Raw genomic sequence first — 19147 nt, forward strand, 5'->3', positions numbered from 1 at the left:
TCTGCAAAATCAGAAGTGTCTCTTATGCTTAGATGTAAATATTTTATTTTTCAAATGCTTATTACATTTTTTGTCACTAACAGAAGGCCTCTGTCATTTTGAGTCAACGCAGTGGCAAGCAAGAGTGAGCCATGAAGATGACCTCTGTCCTTATGCCTCCATATTAATCTGAAAGGAAAAGTCTCAGCAGACCGTTTTTACTGTATGTAATTAAGCAATTCTGAATGCTCAGTGAAACTTGAATGATATGGCACAGAGCCTGATAATATGACAGTTAATGAGATGAGACTTATTCTTATTCTGCCTCTGTAATAAGTGAAAGCTTTTGCCTTCAGATTGAGGGCAGACAGATACTGAAGTAGCCATTAAAAATGCTGAAACCAACAACAAGAACACTGTTCTGTGTCTCTCTGTTTTATGACTCTCTCCAAGGAAGGAGAAAGTAGATGAAATTAATACTTAATTATACTTATTCAATATCTCTAATAAGCTATGACATTTGCATTCATGGTGGTGCAGACTAAAAAGGAGGCATTCAGGAAACTGCTAACAACACAGGGAGTGATTTATGATGCTGTATCTTTCAGAGTCCAAAATATTCAGACTGGCTGAAGCTACAGAGTTAATTTCACTCTGTGTCTGTAATCAGAAGATAATATTGTCTTGAAAATACTTTTTTCCTTTTTCTCTACTGCTTTTCTACACTCATATACTAAACAATTTTGCTTTGTGTAAGTTTTCTCCTTGCATTGGTGCTTGAATATTTGCAGTGTGGTGTTCTTTGCAGCTATGTGTAACACATACTTAGAGAGGGGGCTTTCCAAGAAGCCACGCAGATTATATGATATCGAGAAATTGTATTATCTGGATTTTTTAAATTGCCTAGATTAATGTTGGTACACACAACTGCATTTAAATTCTGTATTTTCAACAACTTTTTCCAAAAATAATATCACCAAAAAAGTGTTGTGAATGATTTTCTGAATGTTCATTTATGTAGTATTAATACCAAAAATTTCAGTAATTACCTAGGGTTAGCTAGCTTGGTCATGTCTATTTGACCGCAATCATAGAACTCTAGATACCTCCCTAGAGAAGAACAGTGACAAGACCATGTCTATATCTGAAAATGCAATCAAGGCTGGAGCCCTAAGCTTTAACCCAGGAAGCCTACTGAGACACCGCTGTTGTGTTCAAATTAGGGCTTTAGTCTGAGATTGAAGGAGGCAGCTGGGGCACATTCTTCTTCACACTGCTCTGTTTCCCTGGTGACTTGAGCTAACCTCTTTGATTTCTCTTTTAACCTGTTTACACCTCATGAGCATTCAGAGTCTCTCTTGCCCAGCTTTGCTGGCCCCCCTCCAGCTGCAGTGATTCTGAGATGCTACCTGGAGACCATCCTGCCCCAGGGTCATGGTGTAACTACTGGAAAAGGCTGTGGGTGAAGTTGTAAACCCAGACTTATACACAAGCATACATTTGTTACAGGGGTACTGTGTTGTTCAGTAATTCAGAATGAGCTTACTGTGGTTTTGTTTTGTTTTGTTTTGTTTTTAACAAAGATGACAGTAAAAGCCAAACTATTTCAAACATTTTGAGCTCTAGAAAAATACTAGTTAATGGATGTCTTTAAAGTTACATAGAAATTAGTCTTTTCTAGATGGACTCCTCTCATGATCAGCAGTTCATACAAAACTGCTTTGTCATTTGTTCCAAAAGGAGATATATTAATAGTTGAACTTCTGATCCACAGAGAATTGATCTGTTCCATGTATTTCCTAAAGAGAAGGTTGGTTTTGCAATAAGATCAGGAACTGCATGTGCCTAAGAAGTACTTTTGTATTTTGCAATGACTTTTGGAATTATCTCATTTCAGAATTTAGTTCCACAGTTGAATTTATAACAAAAAAAAACAAACACTAAAACATTAAGATATACTGTAGCATCAGCAGAGGGACTTAACAGTTCAGATGTGATGTATTTTGGAGTACTTAGAGACATTTGAGCCTTGAATCTAGAAAAGTGAAACTTTAGGTCTCCCGATGATAACCATGTAAGCCTTGCCTGAGGAAGGGTTGCAGGACTAGGGGTGTTACGGTATTTGTTTTTCATTGCCCTTTCCCATTGAATTTTATTCCCCTTGATTATTATAAATGCTGCAAATAGCAAGTGAATTTGTGGAGGAGGGGAATCAAGAACATTTTGTAATTCTTGAAAGGTTAATTGCACTATTTATAGACCTAACTGCAAAGGGAAAAAACTCTCAGCGTGACCCAGCAAGGTCAGTGTAGTAATAGCAACCTAAATGGAGCTCTGACCAGTCATGAATTACTGTCTGTGATACTGGAATGCTGACAGTTCAATCACAGCACTGTTTCAATAGAGAACTCCATATATTTAAAGCGCTGATACTGTTTTCCCTCTAAATGACAGCCTTGACAGATGGGCCGAAAGCACTGCAGACGTTTGAACAAGGAAATAGAGAGGGAGCCTGCTGGAAGCAGGGCTTCACGCAGCCAGCCATGGATGATGAATAGAGTGTGATTGTGTCTGGCAGGTAGTAATATAGCTATTCATTCACCACAGAACACCTGGAGCACACTATATTAAATGGTACAAGATGGAGAGATTCTGTGACAGGAATGGGAAGTGTGAATCCCATGCTGAGTTTAGGTACTGCAATATAAAAGGTCAGGGGTCATGCAATATAAACTGCCTAAGAGAGGGCTGTAATTAAATTATTTGCTTACTAAAGCCTTTCTAATGTTTTGCTAACATGTTGCTAGGATCATTATTTCAACATGTCTGCATAGCTGAAATGAAAATAGCAACCGTTGCTTTGCTGACTACCATGCTCCCATTTTGTGTTTAGAGGCTCGCTAATGAAAGTGCAAACTGTATTGTGCACAGCTGCATTGGAGAGCGGGGTAAAGAGGGGCAGAGATGCCTGATGGTGTTCTGAGTCCTAAAAGCTATATGCTGTATTTTATCTCACATTCTGAAACTTGTACCTGACTTTATTCTAAGATGTTGGGAGCCAAAAAGCTGCTATCTAAGACAAGCCCCTGGAGAATCAAAAGATACTGCACTTGTGAGTAATGTGGGATATGGAGCTATGTACCAATTTTGTTTTGGGTACTTTAGCTTTAAGTTCCTAAAATGCTGGTCTGAGCTGACAGAAGATGCTATGTTTGTCTCATGATGAGACAACTGTATTCAAAGCCAGAGAAAATTCATTTTGCTATTTTATGTTTTGTTCTGTTTCTTTACTGAGTTGCAGATCATGCTGAAGTCTAGAATTGTTCTTTATATATATAGAAAACTATGAGCTGAGATCAGATCTGATGTCTGTATGAGCTGGAACTGAACAGCAATAAATTGGCTTATTATATTACCAAATGTTTTCCAGACGGGAGCTACTGAAAACTTCCAGAACACTTTTAAATATTTTTTTGAGTACACCTGGGATAATCAGAAAGTTTTTGGAAGATTTCAGTGTCTATTATCATGTGAGAATATGAGTTTCCATTAAATAACATCAAAAAGGAAATCTTCATAGTAGTCACGTTCAAGTGAAGATTTTTACTGCAGTTCACATCTTACTGAGCAGGAACGTTAACCAATTGCCTTTTAGTTTACTTTAATCTATCTGACCGTTGACAACTCTTAAAATGTAATCACAAAAATACAGTGTTCTTGTAAAAATATAGATAGCTAATGTACATATATTTCCTTCTTTTCTATGCACAAATGTGTGCTTTCCTTTTGCAAGCATAGATGAGACAGCAAATAAAAAAACAAGAAGGCTTAATTTTTTTTTTTTTTTTTTTACTTATTATTTTACTTACAGGGAATATTGTGTAATTAGAAATATTACTGTGGAGGTGGTCATGCATGATATCACTGTCCTTCAAGCTCAGATTATTAGAAAGTGTTAAATAGAACGGTTTACATTGAAAACTTATTCCTTTTGTCCAAATTTCAATGTCTAACGAATTTATTGATTTTTTTAAACTAAAAACGTTCAGAAAGGATGACTACCTAAAACCACTCTGGTTTTTGCTAGTTGAAACATGTAATTTTATGCTAGCTACTCAATAGAAATATTTTAATTTAATCCCCCACATTTCATGCATTATTTGACGTTACACAAATAAATTATATCATTTTAAAAACATATATTTTCCAGGTAACACAGTGTATAGTATCAATTATTTATTTATTGAGTTTTGATCTTGTATATACTAAAATTGAAAGTACTTTTTAATACTGTCTTGAAATAAAAATCAGAATTACATTCTGCCTTAGAATGGACATTCCAGTTTCCTTTTTAATGTAAAATCAGGAGAACAATGAACTTTTTTTCAGTGTAGTCAAACTCTTTGACCTCTGAATCCACTCCATGTCGTTTTTTTTGCTTCTACCTTGCCTCAGCATTTTATTATAGCAATTATGACATATTTCAAATTGTTTTGAAGTTTTCCTGCAAAATGTTGATTCTGATTGGTATTGTCAAACACTGTGGTTGAGTAATTTTATTTAGCGTTACGCGTATTTACACAATCACATCAGATATCTCATGCAACATAATCATGAGAACCATACTTCTAAATATACACAGTTGACATGACTTGACTTGTCTGGGAAAGTCCTTGTGAAATGAAATATTTGGTTGTTGATTTTCCATAACAAGATGTTCAGCAGCTTTAATCTCAAATTAGTTTTGCTTGTCACTTTCTTTATTTGCTGAATTCTCTGGCTAGGTCAGTTGTTGTCTAAGTGCTTACTCAGTGACCTTTCATGAAAGCAGAAGGCATAGCAGACACTCTCTCTTTCTCCTTGCATTTCTAAATCTGGCAATATAAGTAGTAGTTAAAGTGTAACAATAAAAAGGAAAACAAGAAAAGAGAAGGAAAGAGAGGAGAGGAGAGGAGAGGAGAGGAGAGGAGAGGAGAGGAGAGGAGAGGAGAGGAGAGGAGAGGAGAGGAGAGGAGAGGAGAGGAGAGGAGAGGAGAGGAGAGGAGAGGAGAGGAGAGGAGAGGAGAGGAGAGGAGAGGAGAGGAGAGGAGAGGAGAGGAGAGGAGAGGAGAGGAGAGGAGAGGAGAGGAGAGGAGAGGAGAGGAGAGGAGAGGAGAGGAGAGGAGAGGAGAGGAGAGGAGAGGAGAGGAGAGGAGAGGAGAGGAGAGGAGAGGAGAGGAGAGGAGAGGAGAGGAGAGAGGAAAAGGAGGGAAGGGAAGGGAAGGGAAGGGAAGGGAAGGGAAGGGAAGGGAAGGGAAGGGAAGGGAAGGGAAGGGAAGGGAAGGGAAGGGAAGGGAAGGGAAGGGAAGGGAAGGGAAGGGAAGGGAAGGGAAGGGAAGGGAAGGGAAGGGAAGGGAAGGGAAGGGAAGGGAAGGGAAGGGAAGGGAAGGGAAGGGAAGGGAAGGGAAGGGAAGGGAAGGGAAGGGAAGGGAAGGAAGGGAAGGAAGAAGAAGGGAAAAGGGCCCTACATTTGTAACACTGTTGTTGTTGTTGTTGTTATTGTTTTACTGATTCAGTATCCCTTTTTCATTAAATATTGAGAGTATTGTTCTACATGCCCAGGAAACTGAACTTTCTGATGAGGAAGTTTGTTAGACTTGTTATACTTGGCCTTTGCCACGGAGTGACCAAAGGCATTGTAGCTGTTACGACATCTCTGTTTCACCAGAAAGATTTATCAGGGTTGAAGCTGCATTGGACTCTTTTCTTAAAATTTGCACCACCAGATATTCTGGTGCTTATTCGTTTTCTCGTCTGTCTTAGACCTCGTTGCAGCCTAGATTTTCATTCTGTTGTATCATTAGAAATGGATAAGAAAGTGAAAACTTTGACACACAGCATACTTGGGGTTATTTTTGTTTGTTTGTTTGTTTGTTTGTTTGTTTAGGGGGGCAGTGTTTGTTTTATTTTAAACAAAATGAGCAGTATTCCAGATCTGCAAGTGAAAAGAGTCTATGCCTCATTTCTTTGTCTGCCTTCCATCTGCAAATATTCACTCAGTGTGTCTGTAACTCTACACTGAGGCTACACAAGAAATTGCCTGCATTTTTAGTTACATTTTTTACTTATTTTATTTTAACAAACCTTTTATCACAGTTCATTGTGTAAATTACTAGAAATATCTGCCGGTTACATTAATTTGCTTGCTTTCCTTAATAAAGAAAGGGACATCGGATTATTTGGTGTATAATGAACAATGGTAATGTACAAACCAGTATCATTGAGTGTGAGAGACCTGCAAAGGTTTCTGCTGAGGGAATTGAGGGCAATTGCAACCTTGCATTAGCAGAAACTTAATTACAACATCACTTTGTTTTGACAGGAGCAAAGATTTTTTTTCTCCCTCTGAATGTTTGACGGCTCCTTTCAGTATTAAATGAGGTTGCAGGTATAGCTGAAGGAAATATACCCGGTAAATTCACAAACTTTTCTAGATATTTTAAAACTCTACATTGGAAAAAAAATTCCTCAAAGGGGTGATGTCATTGTTGTTTTTTTTTTTTAATATGATGAGAAAAATTCATCTTCTTTACTGAGGAGCTTACATTGATTTTGCTTTTCAGTGTCTCTAAAAAGTTACATGGTAATGGTTACCAAAACAAGGACTTTATGGGCAGTTTACAAAGACTGCTGTGGCTGTAGAAGAGCAAAGAGTAAGCTCTAATATGAGTCTGTCCTCCTCATCTACAAGAGAGTTTCCCCCAGGAAGAAAGACGTACTCGACTTCCATTCCAGTCAGTTCTTCCCTGAAGAGTGGATACAGTTAAGTCAACTTTCTGCTTTTCCTATAGCAGTTCCATACTGCACAAACAAAAATTTTGCTTTTGTTTTGTTTGTGAGTCTGTCAACATCACCATGTGTCCACATCAAAGGACCTTTTTAGCACTATTTTGATACTTACCTACAAAAATATGAGAAGAGACAACAGAAAAGTCCAACACCAAAATCTCTTGTATATATCTCTTGTATATAAAGTACAGCAATTATTCCAAGTAATTTCCTGTTTTTTTCTCATTTTAACAGTCTGATGAGATAGCCTGGTGAAGTTGTCACAGTGACATTCAATAAAGATACTTGAAAGTTGAATACCTGTGTTTTTTAGATCTCCCATATGTACAGAGCTTCTTTGTATTTCTTCATGTTTGCTATTAAATTGGATGGTAGATGCATGTGGCATGGACTCAACATTTTAGGACAGTGAGAGTATTAACACCTACTAAATAGATTAGGAGATGGGGATTCAGGAGACCTGAAATTTCCCTTAGCCTACCAGTTGCCCACAAGAGTCAGTGGACCATATCCTCTCTTCATATCAATGTCTAAAGCTGTGATTGAGGAACTTTTTTGACAGTGAAAGTTTGTTCTTCAGGTGCATGTGCTAACAGAGCAGTTTAACAAAGCAGTTTTACAAAGTTCATCTTGTCATGGTCAGAACCACATGAATAAAAGTATGTTTGTTCAGCACTTGTCAGATTATGCAGTTGTTCTTTCATTTGCAATTTCTGTGAGTCCTTACTACAACAAATGTCTCACTTCACTCATTATTTCAGGACAGAATCTGGCTCCCCAAGTACACATGTTTCTTGTTTGCTTCTGGATCTCTTCAGAGAAGGGAGAAGAGCAGAAGGAAGGGGTGTGATGTGGTGTAACTTGATGCTCAGCTTTACACGGTAGCCTACTACTGATCAAAATATGGAAACAGTCACTGCTGGAAAAAAAAAGAAACCAAGATTTGACTCTTCTGGTGAGTGCAGTAACAATAGAATACAAAAATACCCTATTATTTTTTGCTTAGTTTGTAGTGACTACAGGACTGCTTCCTTTCTCTGAGGAAGAGTCATCTTGCTAGTTAGGGTATTCTCCTCGTAGTTAAGAGCTGTGAATTTGAACTTGGACTGAATTTCAGTCTCCTGATGTCAGGTGAATGCCTCTATCAACTGCTTATCATGCTCTTTTTTGTTTGTTTATTTTCATAAAAATGCAAATCTTGTACTTCCAATGCTATGGAAGTAGTCTTTTATTTCTTTTGTCACTGACAGGTAAGACAACTCAGCTATTGGATGCAATCCAAGTGGCATGTGCAGGCCATGATCTGAGTGACAGAACAAGAATGTTCTTTACCAAAGGGAATTCGGAGGATCCTTCAAAACCAGAAAAAGTATGCTCTAGTTTCAGCCATGTTCTTCAGATTTTCTCTCCCAGTGGAACCATCCCAGTTTAAAAATAAATGCGTCAGAAGGAATTACATTAGTTAATAATAGTTGTGTCTCCTCCTTCTCTCTCCTCTGCCCAGAACCAATGACTAGCAAAGACAGTTTCCTAGGCTGACACCAAAGACTCCTTTATGAATGTTCGGTCATATAGTACCTTGGGGAGGAACTTTCTTAAGGAAGAAGTGTGAAACAGTTAATCTCTAACATTTCCTGTAACCATTTCTGTTAGTGTCCTCTGCAAATGCTACTGGTATATTTTCCTCCCACCCTCCTCACAAGCATATCTTTTTGATGAGATCATGTGTCTGACACACTTCCGACCCAATATTGAGTACTTTTTTCCTCCATCACTTTGGCAAATCATTTCTTTGGTAATTTATTATTTAACCAGATGTTTTAAGTTCGTATATCCACCAAAGGACGAATTTTATCAAGTTATCTACTAATATTTGTGGTACTCCTTTCTGTGCTAAGATTGCTGATTTTGGCAACATTCTACCTTTTTGTATCATTGCCTCCTTTAAGATGAATAAATGTCCTGCTTCTTTACATGTAGAATATGCAGATATGAGTTCTACTTTTTATTCATATGAGAATTTCGTCACACTGAGCTGGGTTCTTGCTTTTTTTTTTTTTTTTTAATTACATGTATCTCTGTAGCTTACAGTTTTTTGCTAACCAATTTAATCTATTGCAGTTCTTGAATCTCTTTTCCAATCTCCAGGTTTACTTTGGCCCATGTTTATCGCTTATCTATGATATAACAGTTTTATCAGGCCCATGTGCTTTTCTTACTTTGATCCTAATATCCACATGCTTTTCTTCCTCAAATGTCATTTCTTGTAACATGGCTTTTATTTTCTGAGCCATGGCTTTGGAGCAATCCACACTTTTTGAAGCTTCTGTATGGACCTGGTGACTTGCTGTACCACTTCTCACTGCTTATACAACAGGCCGACTCTGGTTCTTCTGATGGCTTTGACTTGTTCCAAATCTCACTCATTATTTGATTTCGTATGTCAATTTTGTATTTTCAACTTTATGTGAGTTAGAAAAGATTGTACTTTTCTATGGTTCAAAATCACTTTTGTTTCCTACAGAAAGGTATTCTGAACCAGCCTTCTTTCTGTGTGGAACTCAGCACTGAAATTTATATTAAACAGTTTCATAATTATTTTCATCTATGTAATTAACAGAAGAGTATTTAATGTATTCAAGAACTGGCAGTTAGAAATATAGCTGCCTCTACTCCATATTCCTCTCTTCCTGACGTCCACTAATTGCAAGTGTACAGTTGTGCTCTAATAAGCCTTATTTATGTAACATAGCAATATTCCAAATTTCTGTGAATTTCATCTCTGAGGCAGATTTTAACTGGTTCCTCCTTCTAGTTATGGCTTTCAGAATTCATTTATTTGGAGTCCAGAAATCACCCCAAACCTAAGTTTTGGCTATTTGCTTTATTATCAGACATGAGCTTTTTTATAGACAACAACCTGTTCCAGTTGGTTTATGTCAAAACTTCTTCAGGCACTGAGAATGAAAGTGAAAGAACCAGAAATCTAGAAGTGGCTTCAAAGGTATGGGAAACTAAAGTTGTTGGCACAAATCCAAAAATCAATTGGATTATGAAAAAAAAAAAATAAAATGAAAGAGCAAGCTGTTTTATTTTGTGAAAAGCTTTGTATCTTATCACGTCTTGAGAACAGAAACCATGAGCTAGTGACACAAATTATTCGTTCTAGTCAGGGCCTTTGTGGCTTAGCACAGCTTTATAGAAGGACGACCTGTTCTTTGGTGCATTTCTCAAGTGCCTAGAAGGTCTACTGGCCAGAAAGCCTGCTGGAGTCTTAGTTATGTCAAAGGGAACTACAGATACTTTGGAAAAATCAAACCAAACAAAAAACCCTCAAGCAACAACAACGACAACAACAAAACAGGAAACAATTATTATTTGAGCTTATTGTTTGAGCTGAAAGGGCAAAGGAACTGCTGAAAACTCAAGACCTTTGTTTTATGCAGGTTTTTTTTGGTACTCCAAACCTTTAACTGCTATGGTTAAAGGTCTGGCCATGGTGTAGAACTTGATTGCTCTTCTCTTGGCAGAGGCCTGTGGCTACTGACTTATAGAAGTAAAGAGGCACACTACTACTTGGCCCTGACAAGTTGAAAGAATCGTCTATCCCCGAAAGCCTGAAAAGACTCAAATGTGCATCTAATATGCAATATACTGTGGTGCTGGGACCTCTTATATTATGTAATTGAGCTCGCATTGTAATGGGAGACAGAACAGCGGTAGTGCTGTATTAGTGTTGTGCAGACACAGTAGTTGTTTGGATGTATATCCACGGTTCTTTGCTATGTATGCAGGACTATCATTTATCTCACTTCTTAGCCTATCATTTTTATTGGTCAAAAATTTCAAATCTTTCAATATACTCTGCGTTAAAGTAGGTGATAAGAAAATATTTGCTTGTTAGTGTAGCTTAAAGGGCTGCAGTCTTGCTTGTTGTTTTCATCTTGTGCTTTGCTCTGAAGGAAATGCTCTGGTTAGTAGACAATTACACATGTTTAAGTACAGAATCACACATTTTTGTATGTCAAAGAATAGGTTGAGTAATGTATTGGTTAAATAGTTAAGGACTGAACTTGTATCACATAATGTTACAGACTCTTTGGTATTCAGTAGTGTCTCATGTTTATTGATTGAAAGAAGTGCTGAAAAACAAATATCTTCTTAACATGCTTTGTGGTGAATATTTTAACTGAGGAAGATTTCAGCTTCTCTGAAATATCATTTTTATTGTTTATAGCTGCTTTTCCTCTTCAGGAGTCTGCAAAATGTATCATCATCTGGACTTCTTTCTTCTAACACATTTCTCTCAAAGGTTTTGGTTTTTGCTTTTTGTGGGTTTTTGTTGTTGTTGTTTTTGTTTGTTTGTTTGTTTGTTTGTTTGTGTGTTTGTTTTTTACCCTGTACTGTTTTCCATGTTACTAATTTAAACTTTTTATGTATTCTTAAGCTTTCATGTTAGTCTTGTGTAACTCTTTCTGCTGAATGTTTTTACAGTATTGCCACTCTATTGCTTTTGCAGTTTTGTCTAAGAAAATGTATCTCTTCTGTGATTTCACGCTGCATATGGTTAAGCAGCTTCATCTCATTTCGGAGAGTTTCAGTCACCTCATTTTTTGTCTGAAGTTTAGGTCAATAGTTCTTGGTCTCATCTTAATAGGAAGATTAATTTAAGCGGGATGTGGTCAGCATTACTCAAGGGAATGATCTGCAGATACTTCCTGTACTTGGTCTGGATATTTAATAATAACAAGCCCTTTGGTACACTCCAGAACTAGGTATTCTGAACCGATAAATACTGACCTGGATTCTGAAAAGAAGTTTTGTAATACAAGAAATAATGTTCTCTCGAGCCAGATTTGCAGGGACTGTGTGAGCAGAGTAAAGGCTTATGTATTCAATTACTCTCTTACCCTGTGGCATGGGACACAGGGATGTACTGAATGTTTTTAACGTACAGAGAAACGTTTTGTTACTGAAGTATAAAGTCACATTGGAAAAGATATCCAGTCAACTTGTCTGAAGTAAATGTCTTTTGCATGGGTACCTCCAGTTTTGGGGCCTAGACTAAATGGTCTATTTCAGTTACATGGACCTTATCTGAAGGTGCAATTTGACCAGTTCTGAGCACTGAAACAGGCTGCCCAGAGAGGCTGTGGAGTCTCCATCTCTGGAGACATTCAAAACCAGCCTGGACGCATTCTTGTGTAATCTGCTCTAGGCAAACCTGCTTTAAAAGGTGGGTTGGACTACATGATCCCTAGAGATCCTTTCCAACCCTAATTATTCTGTGATTCTGCGGTAATATAGTGTTTATTTGTCACTGTTTTGACCATGCTTACAGCTCTGTTCTGCAGGTTTTTCATGACCTGGAGATTACCAGTGACACCTCAGGTAATTGCAACATCTTTGAGACTTTGTCATCTTTTTATTCAGAAAAAGATATGATTAGCTATCACTGTGATATCAATTATATAATAATCACGATGCTTCAATGAACAATTCTATTGTCATTCAACTGTCTATATTGGCAACATAGCATCACTGAAATGTTGTTAATTATCCTTTATGTTTCTGTATTTGATGGCTATGGATACTGTAATTTGTGTGTTTTACAAGTGAATGTATTCTATCCCTTTTCCTTTCTACACTGTGTGCATTGTTCAGCCAGTATGACTGAGACAGGAATTTATGTTCATGGGCTGTAAGCATGAGGCATCACTACAATCCATAACCAGGCCATTTGCATGCTGCTCGTGCAAGCCAGTGTAGCTACAATTTTCAGTGGCCTAATGTAAAAGGTAATCATAAATTAGTATTTGCTTTGAAACAATACCAGGTTATGCAGTCTGCATGCTTAAGGAGAATGACTCAGTAGGTAGTGCAGTTTTGTAATGAAGTAGGAGCTCATTAAACAGATGCTATCTACTTCAATGATCTACATAAGCAGGAAACAAACCAAATGGAAATGTTTCAACAGAACACTGCAGTCAACCAGAACAAGTTCAGGTTCATTTACTGTGGCAGCATCGACAGGAATTAGTCACAGTAATAATGGAATAGTTGCTTGCTAATTCATCTTTTTACATTTGTTATTGAATTTGCATAATGTGTTGATTTTTTCCATCTTTGGTTACATTAAAATGCCTTCATCTGTGTATACAGAACCAGAAGACAGTGGGTAATTTTAAGATTCATCAAACTGGAAGTGTTCAATGTTCAGTGGTTGGTCTGTGGTTTTTAAAATGGTTTCTTTTTCAAGGTTTGTGTGCATCTTTGCAACATGCAGGCTTGCAATCAGTATTTAGGAAAGCCGAAATGTTTATTTCTTTATGAATCATAGGTGGAGGCATGCAGATAAGAAAAGTGACTAAGCATCCAGTATTTCTAGGAGTAATGCATAACAAATGGAAATGGATGTTTTTTCAATAGGAAGAAAAACCAGAAATAACACTCCTTCACAACTAAACTCCATGCATAGTTTCAAAGGTCAGTATTAGTTTTATAGTGTATTACCTGAAGGACATTCTGCTGATTACAGGGGCTTTGCAGCTGCCAGGGACCAACAGTACTGTATAACACTGTTATGTAATGTTGTTTGAGATTAAAGAGATGGAAAAAGGCTAATGACTAGAATTTCAAGAATAGAAATAGGTTTTATCAAAGCTTCAAAAATCTCTGACAGGCGGAGAGTAGTGGTCAATGGGGCAGAGTCTAGTTGGAGGCCTGTATCTAGTGGAGTGCCTCAAGCACCAGTACTGGGACCAGTACAGTTCAATATATTGATCAATGACTTGGATGAGGGAAGAGAGTGCACTGTCAGCAAGTTTGCTCATGATATCAAGCTGGGAGGAGTGGCTGACACGCCAGAAGGCTGTGCTGCCATCCAGCGAGACCTGGACAGGCTGGAGAGTTGGGTGGGGAAAAAATCAACGAAATGTAACAAGGGCAAGTGTGGAGTCTTGCATCTGGGCAAGAACAACCCCAGGTTCCAGTGTAAGTTGGGGAACAACCTGTTCGAGAGCAGTATAGGGGAAAGGGACCTGGGGATCCTGGTGGACAGCAGGGTGACCATGAGCCAGCACTGTGCCCTTGTGGCCAGGAAGGCCAACGGCATCCTGGGTGAATTAGAAGGGGGGTGGTTAGTAGGTCGAGGGAGGTTCTCCTCCCCCTCTACTCTGCCCTGGTGAGGCCACATCTGGAATATTGTGTCCGGTTCTGGGCCCCTCGGTTCCAGAAGGACAGGAAACTTCTGGAGAGAGTCCAGCACAGAGACATGAAGATGATGAAGGGAGTGGAGCATCCCCCTTATGAGGAAAGGCTGAGGGATCTGGGTCTCTTTAGCTTGGAGAAGAGGAGACTGAGGGGTGACCTCATTAACGTTTATAAATATGTAAAGGGTGAGCGTCACGAGGATGGAGCCAGGCTCTTCTCAGTGACAGCCAATGATAAGACAAGGGGCAATGGGTACAAATTGGAACACAGGAGGTTCCACTTAAACATGAGAAGAAACTCCTTCACGGCGAGGCTGACAGAACACTGGAACAGGCTGCCCAAGGAGATTGTGACTCCTCCTTCTCTGGAAGGAGAACATTCAAAGCCCACCTGGACAAATTTCTGTGTAACCTCATCTAGGCATTCCTGCTCAGGCAGGGGGATTGGACTAGATGATCTTTTGAGGTCCCTTCCAATCCCTAACATTCTGTGATTCTGTGCTTTTGTGCACAGCATTACCCCTTCAACGAAATAAACGTAAGTAAATGCTCAATATTTCCATGACCAAGGCCTGTATTTCTTTCAGTGCCGTGTGTCTGATGGTTGAATTAAGGCAATCTGTTAACCTCTCTTTCTTGTGTCTCTGTTTCCTTAACTGTGCTAGCAGCTGAGCAGGTGAGGCAGGCAGGCAGAGACCTGGCTTGCAGCAGGCAGGGTGGCTGTGCCCAGTGCCCAGCAGATGAGACTGGGCCTGGCCGCGGGGGGGCTGCAGGGACCGGCACCCAGGGCAAGACCCTCTCCCTGCACCCCAACAAACCTGCCCGAGCACATGGAGGTGTAGATCAAAAAGGCTTTATTGGGGGGAGCGGTCAAAAGGGCAGCGGCCCCTCGCTGACCACAGTGAGGATCCTTCCCACTGCATATGCCACGTTGTAGTAGGTCTCCTCACGCAGCATGTGCAACAGGAGGCGGTAGAGGAGCTCGGTGTCACAGCAGGAGGCGTAGAGCACTGCAGCCGCCAGAAAGGACAACCAGCTCTGGGATGATGAAGAGCACGCAGAGCATCCTGTGGGGCAGAAGAGACATGGGAGACCGGGCAGGGTGGATGTCTTGCAAGCCCTTCTAGGTATGGGATAGAGGGAGCCCTTCTAGGAGCTCCACAGGCCACCTCCATGGCCATTTCTCCTTGCTTCCTTGGGCAAGCTGGGACACAAGACTCCACAAGCCTGGGAAAACATTCCGGCCCAGGGAAAAGTGACCCTGAGCACTTCTCAGCTGCAAAGGCAGCAGCCAGCCAGCAGCTTGCCAGCAGCCTGGCTTGTGAGCCCCACCGTTTGGAGCAGGCGTCTAGCCCATCATGCCAGCCTCTGCCCAGGAGCGGGCCCCAGGACACAGGGGACCCAGTGGGGACACTCACTGCAGCCAGTAAAGGAAACCGCGTCTCCTCGCCAGCAAGTCCCTCTCCTGCAGGTCAACACAGAGCAAGGACACTTGTCAAGCACTGCCGCACGGTCGGGACAGACGGAGTTACACGGTGCCCCCGACCTTCGCCTTGAGCAGGAGCGTAGCCCATGGTGGCTGTGACCTCCATGGACCCCTCTCCCCAGGGACACCCACGCTGGCCAGGGGGCAGGGGCTGCCACAAGCTCTCCCGCTTACCATCTGTTCTTCCACCACCTCTGGCAGCGCAGTCTCTGGTGTCTCAGCCTCCTTCATCTTCTGCAGATAGCTGGGGACAACAGGGATTGGTTTAATGACTCACAGACCTCCATGGCCACACAGGGTTTCCCCTTCCAAACATACGCCACCCCAGCCAGGGATTGGGCTCTCCTGTCACACCCCCACTCCATTGCACCAATGCACCAGCATTGGCAGCCCCATCCCTGCGGGTGCTGCAGAGACACCCTGGAGACCCGTATGGGGTGAGGGGCCCAACTCACCAGGCCTCTTCCTCCTCCACCTCCTCTTCAAAATTACGTATTTCCCGACGCAGCACCTGGGAGTCAGAAGAGTTGCGAGTGCCTGAGCCCGCTGTGGCCCCCCGCCAGATCCCCCACCCCAGGGCCTGTGGGCACCCACCCGTTTTCCCCCAGCCCTTTCGGCTTTACCTCGGTCTCCTTAATAGCCTGGTGCAGCAACTCCACAGTCTTTGCATAGCGCCTTTCCTCCTGCTAAACAACAGGCACCTCATGCGGGCGGCTGGGCTGGGACATGGACACCCCCGGCCCTCTCCTGCCCCACGTCCGTGCCCACTTGGTCCTCCTTGTCCCCTCTACCTGCTGCGTCTCTTCTTCTCTCGCGCCTCCCTCCAGACATGCCTCCTCACACTGCTCCTGCGGGAGAGGAGGGCATGAGGAGCAGCCATCAATCGGGGCACGGGGACAGCCCCACCAGTGCACTCCCCTTGCCATTATCACCTCTCCCAGCTCCCAAGTTCTTCCAGGATGAAAGTAGTAGGTGCCATTTATTTCTACGAGTACATTTTTATGCAGTTTGACCAATCGATGTGTCTGTTCACTATTGGTGACGAGTTACAGCAGTAACATCTCATTGGCTTATTTTGCTATCATCAGTGTTACTCTTCTACTCTTCTACAGGCTGCCCAAGATGTTGTAGCTTCTCCTTCTCTGGAGACATTCAAAGCCCACCTGGACACATTCCTGTGTAGCCTCATCTAGGTGCTCCTGCTCTGGCTGGGCAAATGGACTAGATGATTTTTTGAGGTCTCTTTCAATCCCTAGCATTTTGTGCTTCTGTGATTCTGTGCTTCTGTGAATGTTAGTGTCTTATTTTCCACTGCAGACTTGTTAAACAAAACTTCAGAAAGCCTGAGAAATATATGATTCCAGCGGCAATCTCTAATCCAAAATCAGCTTTAAGGATTAAGTCTTTTTCTTTTTAATATATAATTTTGAGCTCAGTTAAGCCAATTGTGTACTAGTGTTCTGCCACAAAGGAACAGAAATGATTGACATACTAATATTTTAAATCTTGGCTTGCGAGCTGAAAAGAATAGCTCAACAAAATGCATAACCCTGGAGAATAAGAATGCAGTCCTGAAGGTGAGGAACCTCCAGGGCAACAGAAGTAAGACATTTTTTGTCACACAAGTGCCAACAGAAAACTGCATTTTTTGTGCCCACAAATCTCAGTTACAAATTCGGCAGTGTGGATGAGGTCCTTAGTAATCATAGAAGATCGTGAGTTGGAAGGAACCCATGAGGATCCTTGAGTCCAGCTCCTGACTCTACACAGGGCAACCTTAAAGTTAAACCATATATTTAAAAGCATTTTTTAAACTGCTTCTTGAACAGCAACGGGCTTGGGGACGCTTCTCTGGAGAGCTTGTTCCAGTGCTCGACCACTCTCTCAGGAAGAACTTTTTCCTGATATCCAGTCTGAACTTCCCATGTTGCTTTAATCTGTTCCTTCACAATCTATCACTGGACACCAGAGCAAAAAGATCAGCAACTCCCTTTCCACTCCATCTCATGAGGAAGCTGACATTATACATCTCCTCCAACCTGGACAAACATAGTCTCCTCAGCTGCTCCTCTTAAGTCATGCTTTTTAGTCCTTCCACTACCTTTGTTGTCTTCCTTTGGATATGTTCTAGTATTTTTATATCCTTCTTATATTGTGAAGACCAAACCTACAAGTAGCACAGGTGATACTGCACCAATGTAGAATATAGTGGAACAATAACTTCTTTTGATTGGTTAGCTGTACTGTGCTTAATGCACCTCAGGATATGTTTGGCCCTTTTGGCCTCCAGGACACAGAGTTTACTCACGCTGGGATAAACATCAACCAAGACCCCCAGATTCCTATCTACAAGACTGTAGCCTCTTATCCTGCAGACTATATGTACATTCAGGATTACACCACCCCAGGTGCCAGATCTGGCGTTTGTCCTTGTGAAATTTCACAGCTGGTGATGGCCTAGCACTATCAAAATCTCTCTGTAAGGCCTTTCTACCATCAAGGGAATCAAGTGATTCCTCCTAGTTTAGTATTGTTTGCAAACTTACGTAGTGTGCATTCAACTCCTGTGTCCAGGTCTTTAATAAGAACATCAAAGAGAACTCACCCTAAAATTGAGCCGTGGGGAACTCCAGGACTAGATAGTAGCTAGATGTTACCCTAAATACTACAACTCTGTGAGCCCCATCCTTCAGCCAGCTCTTTACTGATCATACACGGATCACTGTGTACATGTCCAGCTGTATATTGGACATTTTGTCTGGAAAGTTACTGTGACAGACAGTATCAAAAGCTTTGCTAATTATTTAAAAAAAAAAAAAAAACAAAAACAAAAACACAAAATATTCACTACCTTTCCTTTGTCTACTCTGCACGTAACCTTGTCATCAAAGGATAGTAAGTTATTATAGTTAGGCTTGAACCTATGTTGTCTCTGACTGATGACTGCCTTGTCTTTCAGGAGATTTTCAGTAACTCACAGAATAGTCTTCTCCATAATTATACCAGGCACTGAAGTAAGACTGATAGGCTTATAGTTACCATGGTCTTATTTCTGGCCATTCCTGAAAATTGGAATGATATTTGCTAGCTGGCAGCTGACTGAGGCCTCTCTAGATTTCTAAGACAATTGATAACTAAGAGACATCTTGCAATAACATCAGCCAAATATTTCAGGATAATCAGGTCCCATAGACTTATGTACACGCAGTCGCAGCAGCAAATCCCATACAAATTCAAAGACAACTGGGAGTCTTATCACTCCCCTAGCTGTGGTCATTCAGCCCAGGGCTACAGATGTTCCAGGGTGCACCACTGCTCTTAAAGACAGAGGCAAAGACAGCATGAAATGTCTGTTATATTTTCATCCCTATTTGTGAGGTGGCAACCAACATCATCAAGTAATGGACCAATGTTTTATTTAGTCCGTCTTTTTCCTGTTAACATTCTTTAAAAAGCCTTTTTTGTTATCCACTGCAGTACTGGTGTGCTCCAGCCACAAGCTTTGGCCAAAGAAATTCTCCTTGCAGTGGAGGACAGCATCACTACAGTTCTTCTGTGTTGCTTTACCCTGCTTTCAAAGTCCATACGTTTTTTGCCAAAGAATCCAGAAGAAGATCCCTATTCAGCCAAACCAGCCTTCTGC

The 19147-nt window shown here is 40.9% G+C and overlaps 1 long non-coding RNA gene across 2 annotated transcripts; it reads left to right on the forward strand.

Annotated features, from left to right (window-relative positions):
- Window positions 1-2575: 2575 nt before the first annotated feature.
- Window positions 2576-8780, forward strand: LOC110361873 (uncharacterized). Of its 2 annotated transcripts, none has more exons than XR_010468821.1 (4): window positions 2576-3091; window positions 6582-6780; window positions 7569-7762; window positions 8058-8780. It is a non-coding gene; the product is annotated as an uncharacterized LOC110361873 (long non-coding RNA). The 2 variants fall into 2 exon arrangements; XR_010468822.1 differs by lacking the exon at window positions 2576-3091 and adding an exon at window positions 5460-6430.
- The last annotated feature ends 10367 nt before the right edge of the window (window positions 8781-19147 follow it).

Source organism: Columba livia, chromosome Z, assembly GCF_036013475.1.
Source record: "Columba livia isolate bColLiv1 breed racing homer chromosome Z, bColLiv1.pat.W.v2, whole genome shotgun sequence".
Classification (NCBI taxonomy): Eukaryota; Metazoa; Chordata; class Aves; order Columbiformes; family Columbidae; genus Columba; species Columba livia.